We start from the raw sequence: 14,708 nt of genomic DNA, 5'->3' as shown, positions 1-14,708 counted from the left end.
TTTGCCCTCTGGATCTTTCTTGAGATGCAAATTCACCCGCAATCAATAATTTTATTCTTTTAAAGAAATTACAGAATATTTCTAAGTGCATGCAGAGAGAGGGGAAAAACAGTCCATGTCATTTTGGATTTGGTATACTTCTAGACTCAGAAGTGCTGAATAATTCATTCCTGTTCAACATATAAACATACGGTCTCTGTCAGTGCTTGATTGGGGGGCTTTATCTTGATTCCAGTCCAAGGTTGCAGGGTTCTTGGGTTGGAAGGCTGTCTTTTCCATAGTTGGGGTGGTGAGATGTTCTTGGCCATGATTGGAGGTGGGCTTGCTGGTTCTTAGAGCTTTCACCTTCCCTTGGAGGGTTTCTTTCCCCCCGCTGTTCATTCTCCAACCCATCCATCCCTCCATTCTCCCATCTGCCCACCCACTTCTCCATCTATCCCTCTAATGTCTGTTCCCTGACTTCTTTATCTACCCATCTCTCTTACTCACTGACCTTCCCTCCATCTATCTGTCCATTCCTCTTCTGTCCTTCTCTCTTTCCCTTTATTTACCCATCACTCACTCATCCACCCATTCACCCACCTGCCCTCACCTGTCTTTCCAACCCTCCTTCCATCTACTATGTTTTGAGCATCTATACAGGGCAAATTTCTAAATGCCATAGTGCCCTGCCCTTGTTTTCTAGTGTGAGGTTCAGACAAGTAAATCGCTGACACTGATACGAGGTGGCCTTTTCTTATTGACTGCACCCCTGTTCTCTCCAACCAAGCCAGGGCCACTTACTCTTGTTCTATCTGCCATGTCTTTCTCTGTAAAACTCCTTCTCTTCTTTTAGAACTTTTTGGAGACAGAGCTCTTCTAGAATTGTTGCAGTAGACAGTCTCTGTAGGAATGACCCAACCCAAACCTTTTGTTGTATACTGGGAGAGGAGACCCAGGAAAGGAGGCACGTCTGCCCAAAGTTGTGCAATCAATGCTCTTGTTGTAGATTCATCCGCATCAGCTCCTTGGCCTGGGGAACCTCCTAGTGGCATTTTTCTCTGATGTCAGGGCTTGTGTCTTCCTAATCTCAAGTGTGACTGTAGACATGGTGGTGAGTGGTTTTTGATGGGGATGCTGTCAAAATGCACAGATGCTCCTTCTCAGGCCTCCTCACTTTGCTGTAGGGACTGTGGCATCAGAACGTCCCTGAAGGCTGTCGGGGGACTCCTCTCCTCTCCGCTCTTCCTGGGCACTACGCTCCTGTGCTGTGAGGTGAGCGGCCAGCCTCTCTCTGCTGCGCTCCCACGGTGATCCCACGAGCCCACTCACGCACCCTCCGACTGCACACGACACACCTCGTCTCCTTTCTGCTAAATCACAAACAGAAATTGAACTCGCAGTCACACATGAAGTCATGAGTGTAAGTTTATTTTTTACATGTGGAGTGTTCTTTATTTACAGTTGAAATCCCCTGAAGATTAAACTTGAAAAAGATTTAATAGTGCTGGGGTCAGATGGTAGCCCCTTGCCATGCTGGAGGCAAGCAGGCAAAGCTCGAAATAGCAACATCTTTGAAGAGGCCAGGCAAGGAGGGTGGCCGTGTTACAAGGAACATAATCCTGCTGTCCACCCGGGGCCCTGGGGGAGGAGGGCCAGGGTCCTCTGGGGTCTATCCTGGGACACTTAGTGGGGAGCTGTGGGCTCCAGGGCTGGCAGCTAGAGCGCTGCAGGGACACAAGGGTAGAAGGAGGCTGATTGGGGGCTGAGAGTCAAGTCCAATCCTTGCTCCTTGCATGGTGACACTCCCTGTTGCTCACGGTGAAACAAGTCTCCTTAGACAGCCTGGCACATCCTTTTGCCTTCTTCTTAAACTTGGTCCCTGACAACTTTCTGAGAAGCGGACCATGCACGCTCTCCATGCATGAGACAGTGGTTGGAGACATGGTGGGTATCGCCAGCTCTGTAAAGCCTGGGACTTTGGCACATAGAAGAGAAGGACTCCGATTTTAAATGGCCCTCTAAGGACATACTTTTTTTTTTTTTTTTCCCAATGGGAGATACTTTGAAAAGCCTTTTTTTCTTATGCAACTTTAGTGTCCTGTTCACTGACAGCCTTCTGTTAAAGGAAGTATTATTGTTGAAATTAATGCAGGGGGAGACTGTGTCTTCCCTGGCATAGAACTCGAGCTCAGGTCTGTGGGGTTTATGCCAAACTGAGGACGACGGAGGCCCGGTGGTTTGGTCTGACCCCAGCCCTCGTCCTCCCTGGCCGGCGTGGCCCTGTCTCGGCCTGTCTTCCTCTGGGCATCCAGACGCTTCTCCACAAGCCATTATTTTCTAAGGGAAGTGGGGCATGTTCCAGGCCTGTATTTGATTTTCACTTACAATTATCTCCACATAAGTCTTCAATTTTAGATTTTGAATTGGAGACACATGAACCCGGCTATGCATGTTAAAAGATCAGTGACAAAAATCACATGACATTCGCATGCCGTAATTATTCCCTGAGTCCCCGTGGAGGACTTTGTTTGGAAGTTTTGGAAAACCCGCGTGAAATGGCCGCACGCCCTTGTTTGGGTGGCAGTTCTCATGGAATCGGTTTGGCTCTTGATTTCTTTATGTTCAGGTCTAAACGGCCCTCCGTGAAGTGAGCTCATTTTTCACTTCTCCTCCCAGCACACTCTTGCATCTCTGAGTCTAGTCTCCATCTCTAACACCTCTATGGCATGAGCCATGGAATTTTTATCCCTTGGGCTATTTGTTTGTACTCTGATGAGTGGAATTAGGGATCCTGATGATGTTTAAAGATGGGGGACAGGTTTATATGACCCGGTGACCTTCCTCAGCATGGAGAGCACAGCCCTGATGGTCAGGGCTGGGAGAGGGCAGCGTTGGTCCTGACTCCCTGAGCTGCCGCCAGTGTGGACAAGTTGTCACTTTTCTGAGCCTGTTTCCTCCTCTCTGCGATGAGGATGGCAATGGACCTTGTTTTATGGGGTTGGTGTGTATGCTGGTTTGGATGCATTATGTCCCCTAAAACGCCATGTTCTGTGATGCAGTCTTGTAGGGCAGACGTATTGGTGTTGATTTGGTTGGAATCCTTTGATTGAATGTTTCCATGGAGATGTGACTCACTCAGCTGTGGGTGAGACCTTTGATTGGATAATTTCCATGGAGATATGGACCCTGCCCATTCAGGGTGGGTCTTGATTTAATCACTGGAGTCTTATAAAACATCTCACAAATAAAAGGACGCCAGAGCAGCTGAGAGTGACATTTTGGAGAGCAACTGAGAGAGATATTTTGGAGTTAGCCATTGAAAGCTGAGTTATGCTAGCCCAGAGTTTGCTCTGGAGAAGCTAAGAGAGGACAAAATGCCCCAAGAGCAACATTTTGAAGAACGCACAGGAGCTGAGAGAGGAGCTGGAACACAACCCAGTATCAGCAGATGTCAGCCACGTGCCTTCCCAGCTAACAGAGGTTTTCTGGACACCACTGGCCTTCCTTCAGTGAAGGTATACTTGATGGGCATATTGTGCAGTGGCTACAGGGGAGGACATGGGTCTCCATAATCTCTTAATAAATAGTGATGCATTATTCTAGCTGTCCACTAGCCTTAACTAATCATCCAAGTTCCACTGGAATCATTTTGTAATGCAAATAGTTATTTGTACCACATGTGTGCTTCAGAAATAAAGATTTGATCTGGTGATTCTATCCTATAGGAGGGAGATGCTTCCTGGAGCCAATATATGTTGAAGAGGTCAAGCATATCCTTCCCTCAAAAATCATTGCATGGCCACAGTTTTGGAGAATGGTTGCTTTTGGATTTTGCCTTCACTTTTAAAATCAACATTGCTAGGTGTTTTGGGGGTACTTTGGATCTAATTCAGGGGCCTTTTAACTTTAGGAACTGTTATAGTTTACTAATGCTGCCAGATTGCAAAACACCACAGATGGATTGGCTTTTATAAAGGGGGTTTATTTGGTTACACAGTTACAGCCTTAAGGCCATAAAGCATCCAAGGTAACACATCAACAATTGGGTACCTTCACTGGAGGATGGCCAATGGCATCTGGAAAACCTGTTAGCTGGGAAGGCACGTGGCTGGCATCTGCTCAGAGTTCTGGTTTCAAAATGACTTTCTCTCAGGATGTTCCTCTCTAGGCTGCAGTTCCTCAAAAATGTCACTCTTGGTTGCTCTTGGGGCATTTTTCCTTTCTTAGCTCCTCCAGAGCAAAAGTCTCCTTCCAACAGCCATCTTCAAACTGTCTCTCATCTGCAGCTCCTCTCTTCCCAGCTCCTGTGCATTCTTCAAAGTGTCCCTCTTGGGGGGACAAGCTCGCTCCTTCTGTCTGAGCTTATATAATGTTCCAGTGAACTAATCAAGGCCCACACTGAATGGATGGGGCCACACCTCCATGGAAACTATCCAATCAGAGTCATCACCCACAGTTGGGTGGGGCGCATCTCCATGGAAACACTCAATGAATTACAATCCAATCAACACTGATACGTCTGCCCGCACAAGATTACATCAAAGATAATGGCGTTTTGGGGGACATAATACATTCAAACTGGCACAGGAATCATCAACCATCTAAGAGTTCTTTAAAAGTATTGGATGCTTCAATTTTGTTCTTAATTCCACTATCTCCTCTCCATCCTCCCTCCCTTTTCTTCCCCCAAACAGTAGAACTTTTGGTCATTGTCAGAGTGAGAAAGGAGAACTAGGATCGTAGGGAGGGATGCACTTGTGCAAAGGGAGTTCTTTTGAATCTCATTAAAATGGATCTGATATGAGGGTTGGCTTTGAAAAGGTGGGTGTATCAGAAAGCCAGCTTGTACAAGCAGCTTCAGGGGAGACACACCTCAGCCATCCCAAGGGCCGGGGTCCCCCTGAGGCCTCTCAGCAGACGATCGCCTGCCTCACACCACATCTGAGAACACGGGCCGCATAACTGCAAGCGAGCAGAACAGAGCCTCATTGAGAACGGTGCGAAAGGATTGGCGCAATCAGCTTACAAGGAATATTTGTGCTTCGTCGGAATGCGGTTCTGCTTGCTGAAAACATATCCTTTGCTCAGAGAACACGCATAATCCTAGGCCAACTTTGCCCTTTGAGTAAAAATATGCTTAGTAGGAATTTGGGGAGTCGGGGGTGGGAGGTGGGGAGGAATCTATTTTAAGCCTGTTCAACAGAATCTGTGCTTAAAGGCAGAAACTGAAAGTAACACTAATGGAGTTCTGTTTTGTACAGTGTATGGGACCAACTAATATAATGAAACCCCTTCAGCAGCAGTGATTAAATTACATTTAGGAGCACACCTAATTTATGCCCTTAAAAGTGCTTGCTGGCGCTGTCTTTTGGACAAACCTTGGAAAGCCCAGGGATGCAGCCACAGTTTTATCAGACCCCTCTTCCTGGCAGCATCCAGCTCCATCATTTGGTGCTGCTCTCAGCTCTTAGAGTGATACCAATATTGCCAAGAAAACACACACTTTTTTTTTATGGAGATTCATTACTCTCGCAGATATTTTTCTCTGGGGCATAACTTAACTTACTGGTCTACACTTGGGACAGATACTTTCTCTACCGAATTTCTGAAGACGAATCAAAATTGATTTGGGTATTATTGAACTGTGCTCCTTGGTTTTTGGAAAATATCGATTGAACAGAACAGACTAAGATATTGCAAAATAACATTTTTGCTGATATTTTATAATCACACAACTTAAATGAGATGCTCTATTTGAAAGTACTTCTTATGCCTGGTATGCAGTAGGCATTCAATACATACTACTTTGGCTCATTGACTACAACTACTACCACCACTGCCACCATTCCCACTATGAGTTTTTCTGAGTTGAGTATGAATTGCATACTTTATTTATCACAATGCCAGGAGGCAGCAGGTGCCCGTGTGTTAAATATTAACTATACTGAGTCTGATCATGTATATGTTTGTGGTCGATGGTATTATATTAAAATAAACTCAAGTGGGGTAAGTAGCTTGGACAAACAGTTGCAGAACTGGGGCAGAAAACCCAACATTGAGTGGTCACTACCTTGCCTGCTGGATTATGTGGGCACGGGCTGGCTTGGGGGACTTGAGCTTTTCATCTGCCTCACTCTGGGAGAACAGAACCTTGCAGTTTTCTGTTCTGAGGGAGAATCCGAGGGGCTCAGAGGACCATTGGATTTGGAGCTGGGAATCAGGAGGCCTGGTTCAAGGCCACAGGGATTTTGAAAAGTAATCCTTCTCCAGGAGGTAAGCTCTAGCCCTCTCCCACTCTGACATCCGGGCTCTCTGAAACTGTCTGTGGAACAATCCTGACTTCACTGGCCCTCTTTGTGCTGGAGGGGGAGGCTCAGAAAGGCATAAAGGCGGGGGGGCCAGGTAAGTTCCACCTCACAGTCCTGAGGGCTCCCTTCCGGGGAGAGCTTGGCCTGATGGTCAGTGATGCTCTTGCCTGAGCCAGGGAAAAATTAGGACCCTTGGTTCTCAAAACCTAACTGCACTGCTCTGCTATGAAATTGCATTTTAGGAATTCAGAGCTTGAGATTTCAGATCTTACTGCATTTCCAGCAATGGACTAGGCAAATCAGGCACAGGGTCATTGATACCAGTAAATAAAAGGGTATTGTTTATCTTTATGACAGATGGCCGTTTCTTGTTAGATAATTCCTGAATACAACAAATCTTAGATCTCCTCTGTCCCTGCTACAATTACACCCATTTTCAATTGGATTTCTTATTAAAGTGAATTGAGGGTAACTGCTGAAGGGAGTTATTCATGGCCCTACCTTCTGATATCAGTGTTTCCCGAGGTGTGTTTTCACACTGAGTTTCTGGGGGTCTGTTGGCAAGTGTCTTTGACCGAGAGTACCAAAATGCATCCAGCACTTGGGCTCCACTTCTTTGACCTTTTAAATTCCAGCAACTTTTCTTCCACTTTACTTTGGTCATCCAGCGCTATGACCGCACCCAGACCTGCTTTTTTAAAAATATTTTTTTATTGTGATCTTTAACCTATATACATAACAGTGACAATTTCAAACTACAATTTCACAAGTAGTTAGAGAGCAAATCTCAAAGAATGTCATGAGTCACAGTTCCACAACTTCAGCCATTTCCATTATTGTAAAATATAACATACATGCAGAAAGTGTCATCTCTCTATGTACAGCTCAACCAGCAGTCATATAGGTAATTTCAAAAATTGTTATGTGTTATAGTTCCTCAGTTTCAGTTCTTTTCTTATTATGTAATACAAGGTATATACAAAAAGGTGAAGATCTTCAAGGCACAATTTGATGAACAGCTATAGAGCAAATCCCAAAGGATACTATGGGCCACAGCTCCACCATGTCATTTTCTGCCTTCCAGACATTCCAAAACACCAGCATCCAAAAATATATATATAATTATATAGTTTCAGTATTCATAGACCTTTGTTCAATCTTATCTTATTTGTTGCTACCCCTTCCTCTCACTTAATCTCCTTCTCCATCTTCAGGGGTGTCTGGGCAGTGACCACCCTAACGTGTTCATAGTGAAGGGGGGTGTTGATAGTATGGGAAGCAGCCACATCTGATAGTTGATCTTAAAGAGGCTGTTGCCTCTGGGTTTTAGGACTTGTCAGGTATAGGAACACTCTAGTGGATTTAAGTTTCTAAGAGATAGAATTTAGTGAGTGCATCTTTTATAGAATCTCAGGTAGGGACCTAGGTATTTGGGGACTACTTTTGGTAAGGGCATGGTGTACTGTGGCCGTTTGGGATGTCTAGCTGGAGCTTGCATAAGAGAAACCTCCAGGATAGCCTCTTGACTCTATTTGGGATCTCTCAGCCACTAGGGCTTCAGCTTGTTATCTTACATTTTTTATGCCCCCTTTGGTCAAGTAGGCATTTTCAACGCCTCGCTGCCAGGGCCAGGCTCATTCCTGGGAAACAGACATGATTTTGACCAGGATCTGAACTGCCTCTGAAATAAGCTCTTGCCCCATCCTGTCTTCTGAGCAGCACTGCTTTCTCCTCCAACTCACTTTTTGTGATTCCTCCACTGTCACTCAATTAGGGTCTTCATCCATTGAACCTTCCACTTCTCCACTGTCCTTCTCATGCCTTTTCTTCCCACCCTCTTCACCCGCCTGAGAGTTAATTCATGGTCCATCGTTTTAATCATGTCCTTGCACATCCCTCCTCAGCAACCTGGGCTCTTTTTTCTCCTCCATCATGTGATGAACTAAAAAATCTACCATTTCTGTACCAGTTCCTGGCACCTGACATTTGCTGTGGAAAATCACAGTAGGATTGGCAAGTTGCACTGTGAATTTGCCACCATAAACAGCAAACCAGCACCCAGCGTGCCATGTACCTGCCGACCTCCTCTAGGGCTTTCTCCCCAAAATGGCCATTCTGTCCCCCTCTTTGCTCTCTCCTGGTGCTGATGACCTTGTCTTCATTGAGAATGTGGAAACCATCTGGGGTCTTCCTTCTCCTCCCACCACCACAGATCCTCTGGCCTTTGTCTCCTTTTGTCTGTTCTGCTCCTCTCAGAAGCTGTCACCTCCAGGGGTGACCCTGCTGAGATGCAGCCCCTCCCTCCTTATCAGAGCCTGGCTCCCTGGGGAGTGTGTACGCACACATCCAAATGGATGCACCCGTGCACCCGTAGCTGATGTCCTCACTGCTTACACTTGCCCTTCCTGCTTCCTCCATCATTTTTGTCCTGACTTCTTCTCATCTTCCAGGCCTGATCTCCAATGTCCCCTCCTTGGAAAGGCCTTGCTCAACCTCGTTATAGAAAACCAGCCTTTCTCAATTGCTTACTATCTCTCACTCTGCTTATTCACCTCCTAACAGTTTGTCATAATCTGTAATTATTCTAATCATTTATTTACTTATTGTCTCTCCCCTTCGCAATAAATTAAAGTCCCATGAGGTTAAAAGGGCCAAGTACATCTTGCTCCTTGCTGTACCCTAGATCTAGTCTGATACATGATATGTGGGAAATCCTCAATAAATATTTGTTGAAAAAGAGCATGCTTCCCCAATCAATGAGCCCCTGGCAGAGAGGCCTCCTCTCCCCAGCTAGAGCCCTGATATCATCTCCAGAAGACCGTGGGTCCCAGACAAAGAGAAATCTGGGGATTGCGGTGGGGCCTCCTTTGATTCTGTGCTTTCTCTCTCTCAGGGGAAGCATCACCTGTTGGTTCTGCTGTTGAGAAGAACTGGGTGGAGACCTTGGGCCCACTCTGGGCATCCAGGTGGGAGTTTGGCTCCCGAGACCCACATGGTTTTGGGGCCTCTGGCTAAGAGAATCCCCTTCCTCATCTTTATGCCAGGTGGATCTCTATCTAGGGCTTCCTGGATCCTTTCTGGTTGGAAACCTGCTCACTACTATGGGCCTGATTCCCTGAAATTGTCCCATTGTCTGATCGGAAGTCTCCACCTGACCTCACCTTGCCCACACCCTGAGCCCTACCTGTGAAAGGGGTCTGTGGTCTAGGAACACTACCTGCCAGAGGACCCCGCTGAGATAACCCCAGATAAACCACCCCACAAATTAGTGGACTGTGTCTGTGTTGACACATTTTTTCTCACCCTAATAATATGTTTATTTAACTGATGATTGTTGTCCTCATTAGAGACTCATTGTTGAGCCTGAAATAGTGATTATTTTTGCTGATATTCCTTTTCTGCAAAGATGATTTTTAAAAAAAATAACTTTTGGAGTGCTATGAATCCTCAATGAGGATAGTTAAATTTAAAAGAAACCCCCAAACCGCCCTTCAGGTTGAGAATAGAAGTGTCTACATAAGCAGGCTGCTAATTTGCTGATTATTGATGGACATGATTGGTGACAGGCCCACAACTTTCAATAAATGAGAGCACCATCTAGTTGAGCATGGTAGCAACCAGAAAAAAGAAGCACGTTAGCCAATGAGAAGTGAGTGCTTGGGGTTCCAGAACATTCTGACAGTTTGATTATTTATAACAGCATCCGAATTGGATCCAAAACTGTGTAATTCTTGTGGATGGAAGGAGAAAGATGTTTGGAAAAGTTTATTTGCTGAATACCCAGAAAGTCAGTTAATGACCTTCCCAAGCCCTGAACCCTATCTTTCTCCTTCGGAATGCTAATCAAGTGCCCGTGCGGCCAGTGACTATCACTTCCTGCTTCTCAGATGAGGAAAGTTCGACTCCCAAGAATAGCTGCGTCTTGGCCAAGACCAGGATGAAGACAAGGTGTAATGACGTCAAGTGAGGATGTCCTGATAGGTTTCACCGTCTATCGTGGAGAGGTCCCATGTCCTCTTGCAGCTTCTCTCTGAGCTGTGTGACCTTAGGCAAGTCATTTCACTTCTCAGAGCCTTCATTTCCTCATCCAGATAACAGGCTCTTGGGATGTTAACTAACACGATAATGCACATAAGGGGCTCGGCTGCATCTTACACCCCAGTAATGGAAGCCCCTGCTCTATGGCACCTCCAAATGGTCCTGTCTCACAGGTGCAGCATTTTCACCTCCCTCCCCACCCCCAGCCCCATGGTCTGGGAGTTTCTGGGGGCCCCGCCCCACCCCACTTTACAGCAGAGCCTGGCTTTGCATCAGACATGCATTCAGCAAGTGCTGGGGAGTGTCTGGTTACCTGAGCTTATGATGGGGGACCGCCACTGCCCCCACACCTGGCCCCCTTCCTAGCCTCTGACACACCTCCACCCTGGTCTCTGGGCCCCTGCTCTCTAGGGCCGTTCCTTCTTCTCCCAGCCAACATGTGTTAGAGGCTGCAAGCACTACTTTGTGCACAGCTTCCTGATCTGACCTTGTGCGTGGGCACAACTCGCCTAGCTGGAGTCGCTCCCAAATCACAGCCTTTAAAACACTTCTGCTTGTTCTCTAGCTACCTGAGCTTATGCCCTGATTGTGGTCCTGCATGGATCCCCTGAGAGTGCTGCTATCCACAGCCCCACGGTGAGCTGCCCAGCAGCTGCTGAGAACCAAGGGGTGGGGCAGAGGAGTTTTGGCCAGAGACCTTCAGGTGGTGATACTGGCCCAGCTCTGACCATCCCCACTGCATCCTTCCTATATGCAGATTCAGAAGGACTTCTGGATGGGCAAAGGGCAAGTGGCCTTTTCCAGAACTGTGGATCGGTCAGCAGGTACTGAGCAGAGGCTGTGTGTTCTGGGCTGGTTTTGGCTCCACCTGTGGGTGTAAAGAGGGCCCTGACCTCAGGGGACTTGGAAGTCAGCTGAAAAGATTTACTGCCTACTTATTGGTGCATTTATCATCTGTTCATCTTAGAAGACGTCCTTCAGTAGGGCAGGGACTGCGTCTGCACGTGCACTGCTGTTTCTCCAGCTGGCACGTAGTAGGTGCACAGTAAGCTTTTGCTGAATGAATGGATGAATGAATGAGTGGGGTAGCTACACGTGGAATGCTAGTCATGCTTGAGAGAGCAAGAGAAGAGATGGCACAGGGCAGTACGTGATGCGTTGCCAGAGGATCGTATAAACAATTGCTGTAGAAATTCAGAGGCTGATGAAGGTCACGTCAGGCTCAGGCTGGCGACGGCTTCTCAGAAGAGAAGGTGCTGGCGCTGGTCTTTGGATCATGGCTGGCATTTGGCTAAGCAGAGAGGAGGAGGAGGGGCCTGCCTAGAAGCCGGGATGGGGATTGGCAGAAGAGGCTAGAATGAAAACGGCGTGTCTGGAGGAATGAAGGTGGACCGTGGGGCTGGAGAACAGGTTGTGTATCAGGGATGGTGGAGACCATCCGGGCAAGGGCAGCTGGGGCCAAAACTCATGGGCCCGGGCTGGAGAGTTCAGATGTGACCCCGGATGTTATTTTAAGGTATTGGCTTTGTCATATTTAATTATGAATGAAATTGCATTTGAGGACGGCAGCTGATGACGGCGTGTGGTTATGCTGTGTGGGCTGCTTTCAAAATAGCTCACCCCAAACTTCATTAGTGATTAGTTCAAGGGAAGTGCAGCCTGACCTGCCAGCGTTTCTCAAATCTTCTCTACTTGGGCTGTGAGCATTTGGGGAAGGGTAGCCGTTGGCTTTGCAGATTTTCAGCGTCATGGGCTGTCCCCTCTGAATCTTGTCTTGTTCTTTGTGGTTTGTCCTTGGAGACTGCGGAATTTCTTGATGGTGGCCAGTTTGTTCCTCCTTTGGATTCTCCTTCCCCCTTGAGTTAGTCCCCTTTCCTACAATTTGAACTCAGACCTACTCTGGAGAGTAGAACCCCCAGCCAGGCTGCCTAGCCGGCAGCATTGGGTTGCTGAGTCGTAGGGTTGGTGTCCCCAGTCTCCAACTTCTCCTAAATATGGTCTGTGTTTGCAGTTGCTCCCACCACTGTCAGTGTCTGCATCAACTGTAGATTTTGGCTTGGCCACCCCCTCAGCCAGGCCGCCCCTGGCCAGCCTCCCTCCACTGGATGTAGGATAAACCCTCGTTATCATCCAGATTAGCCTTGCAGTGAGAAGTCCACAAGGTTTGGCAACAACAGCAAACCCAGAGCAGCACCTCCAGGGCCTTAATGGGCAGGACACACTGGAGCTGGTCCTGCTGTCCTCGTCGGAGGTCCCATTCCTGACACTGGCTGGAGAGAAGCCCGCAGCCCGGGGCAGGTTGCTACCCGCAGCCTCCGTCTGCTCCACGTGGTGTGTGCTCGGTGCAGGCCACTCTCCCTTGGCGACTGCAGACACAGGGCTGGCCCGGGCTGCGATGAGTTTCCTCTTGGCTCTGATGCTACTTGCTGTGTGATGTCAGTCAATTGCATAATCTCTCTGCACCTCGGTTCCTTCCTATCTGCATAATGGGGATGAAATATATAAAGGGAATTAAATACAACAGTGCATGAAATTTAACGAACTTAGCACTACTCTGGACCCCCAGCAGGAGCTCAGGAAGTGTTAACTGCTCTCCTCCACTGATGGTGATGATGACGATGATGATTACAACGATGATGATGATGATGACGATGATGATGATATGATGATGATGATGATGATGATATGATGATGATATGATGATGATGACAATGATGATATGATGATGATGATGTTGATGATATGATGATGATGACGATGATATGATGATGACGATGAAGATGATATGATGATGATGATGATGACGACGATGATGATATGATGATGATGATGATGATGATGATATGATGATGACGATGAAGATGATATGATGATGATGATGATGATGATATGATGATGATGACGATGAAGATGATATGATGATGATGATGACGATGATGATATGATGATGATGATGAAGATGATATGATGATGATGACAATGATGATGTTGATGATATGATGATGATGATGACGATGATGATATGATGATGATGATGAAGATGATATGATGATGATGATGATGATGATGATGATGACGATGATGATGATATGATGATGATGTGACCTGATGCGATGGTGATGATACTGGTAGACAGTGTAGCATGGTGGTTCAGAGGATGGAGTCCAGGCACTCGGGATTGAACCCTCCTTATCACTTCCCAATCACACAGTCTGGGGTAATTTCCTTGACCCTCCTGTGCCTCCGTTTCCTCCCGTGTGTTCGCGGAGAGCACTGAGAGCACTGCCCAGGCTCATTGGGAGGGTTTGGCCCTGGGCCACCCCGAGAGGAGACAGGGTAAACGTTAGTAACGTGTTGGTATTAGTTCTTATTGTTTATTATTGTTTGGCATCACTGTACTATTACTTAGCAGCTGTGTGCTCAGGGGCATGTTTGCACCTCGGTTTCCCCACCGATGAAGCAGGGCAACCCTGCCCACCGTGGAGCGGTTCTGGTGGCCTGTGGTCTGTGTGCGCAGCCCCATGGGCCTGCAGTGCCAGTGCCACCACCCCCCGCTCTCCCCGCCCCGGCTGCGTAGCTCCGTAGCTAGGTAACCCTGGCTGCTGTGTGGCTCTGGCGGGGTGCTCTTGCAGGGAGCCGCCGTGCCGCCTCCTCTCGGGCGACAGCTGTTTCCATGCAGATGCCTCCCCCGTCTTTTGGGGCAGTGAAAAAAGAGGAGAGCGTCCAGATTTAAATTTGGAATGTGCACGGAGTCGTGCCAGCCTGCCGATGGGCCCGCGGCCAGTGCCCTTCGGGGGGCACATTGCTGCCCCCAGCCCCAGAGTGCCGGCCGTGTGGTGGTGCCTGGGTCAGGAGGGCACTTGTTGCCCTGAGCGCAGGGGGAGTCCCCGAGCAGCCTGTGGGGCTGGGAGCAGCTACCGAACCCCCATCCGAGGAGCCTCTGGCTGGTGGTCGTGACTGGTTTTCAGGCGAGGGATGGGTGGGAGGCGTTGGCAAGAGTTGTGTGGAGTGAGGGTGACGCGGGGCCTTGGGCCTGGGTCTCCTTGGCACCTTCCCTGCCAGTGCCCCTGGTCTCAGGGTGCCTACAGGCCTGGGCTTGTCCCCGAACAGGGAACTGCTCACCCATGTCTGGCCTTCCAAGGCCCCCCTCTGCCTGGAGCCCTTTGTGAAGAGGCACACCATCTCCTCGGGGTGAGGGCTGCCCTCATGGGTGGTGCACCCCAAGGCCTTAGGACGGGGTGGGGGGGACAGGAGGGGCAGGGAGGGTGGAGAGAGCTGGGCTCCACCTGGAGACAGGTAGGTCACTGCAGCTGAGGCTGGTGCCCACAGTGGACTTGGAGGCTGTAGGGGGGGCGCCCCGATGGCTCCAGCCTGAAACGT

At 48.2% G+C, this 14,708-nt stretch overlaps 1 protein-coding gene across 8 annotated transcripts in view; it reads left to right on the top strand.

The window, feature by feature from the left end:
- Positions 1-14,708, top strand: part of ZNF536 (zinc finger protein 536) — a 435,117-nt gene that overhangs the window by 91,033 nt on the left and 329,376 nt on the right. The window contains exon 1 of one of the 8 annotated variants that reach the window (XM_037820160.1): positions 1,325-1,402. The exons of the other annotated variants lie outside the window; for them this stretch is intronic. The gene's annotated coding sequence lies outside the window, so the exon portion shown is untranslated. Of the gene's footprint in view, positions 1-1,324; positions 1,403-14,708 lie in introns of those variants that run through there. 8 annotated transcript variants of the gene reach the window in all.

Source organism: Choloepus didactylus, chromosome 27 (assembly GCF_015220235.1).
Source record: "Choloepus didactylus isolate mChoDid1 chromosome 27, mChoDid1.pri, whole genome shotgun sequence".
NCBI classification, from domain to species: domain Eukaryota; kingdom Metazoa; phylum Chordata; class Mammalia; order Pilosa; family Megalonychidae; genus Choloepus; species Choloepus didactylus.
This window is presented reverse-complemented; position numbering and strand designations above follow the sequence as displayed.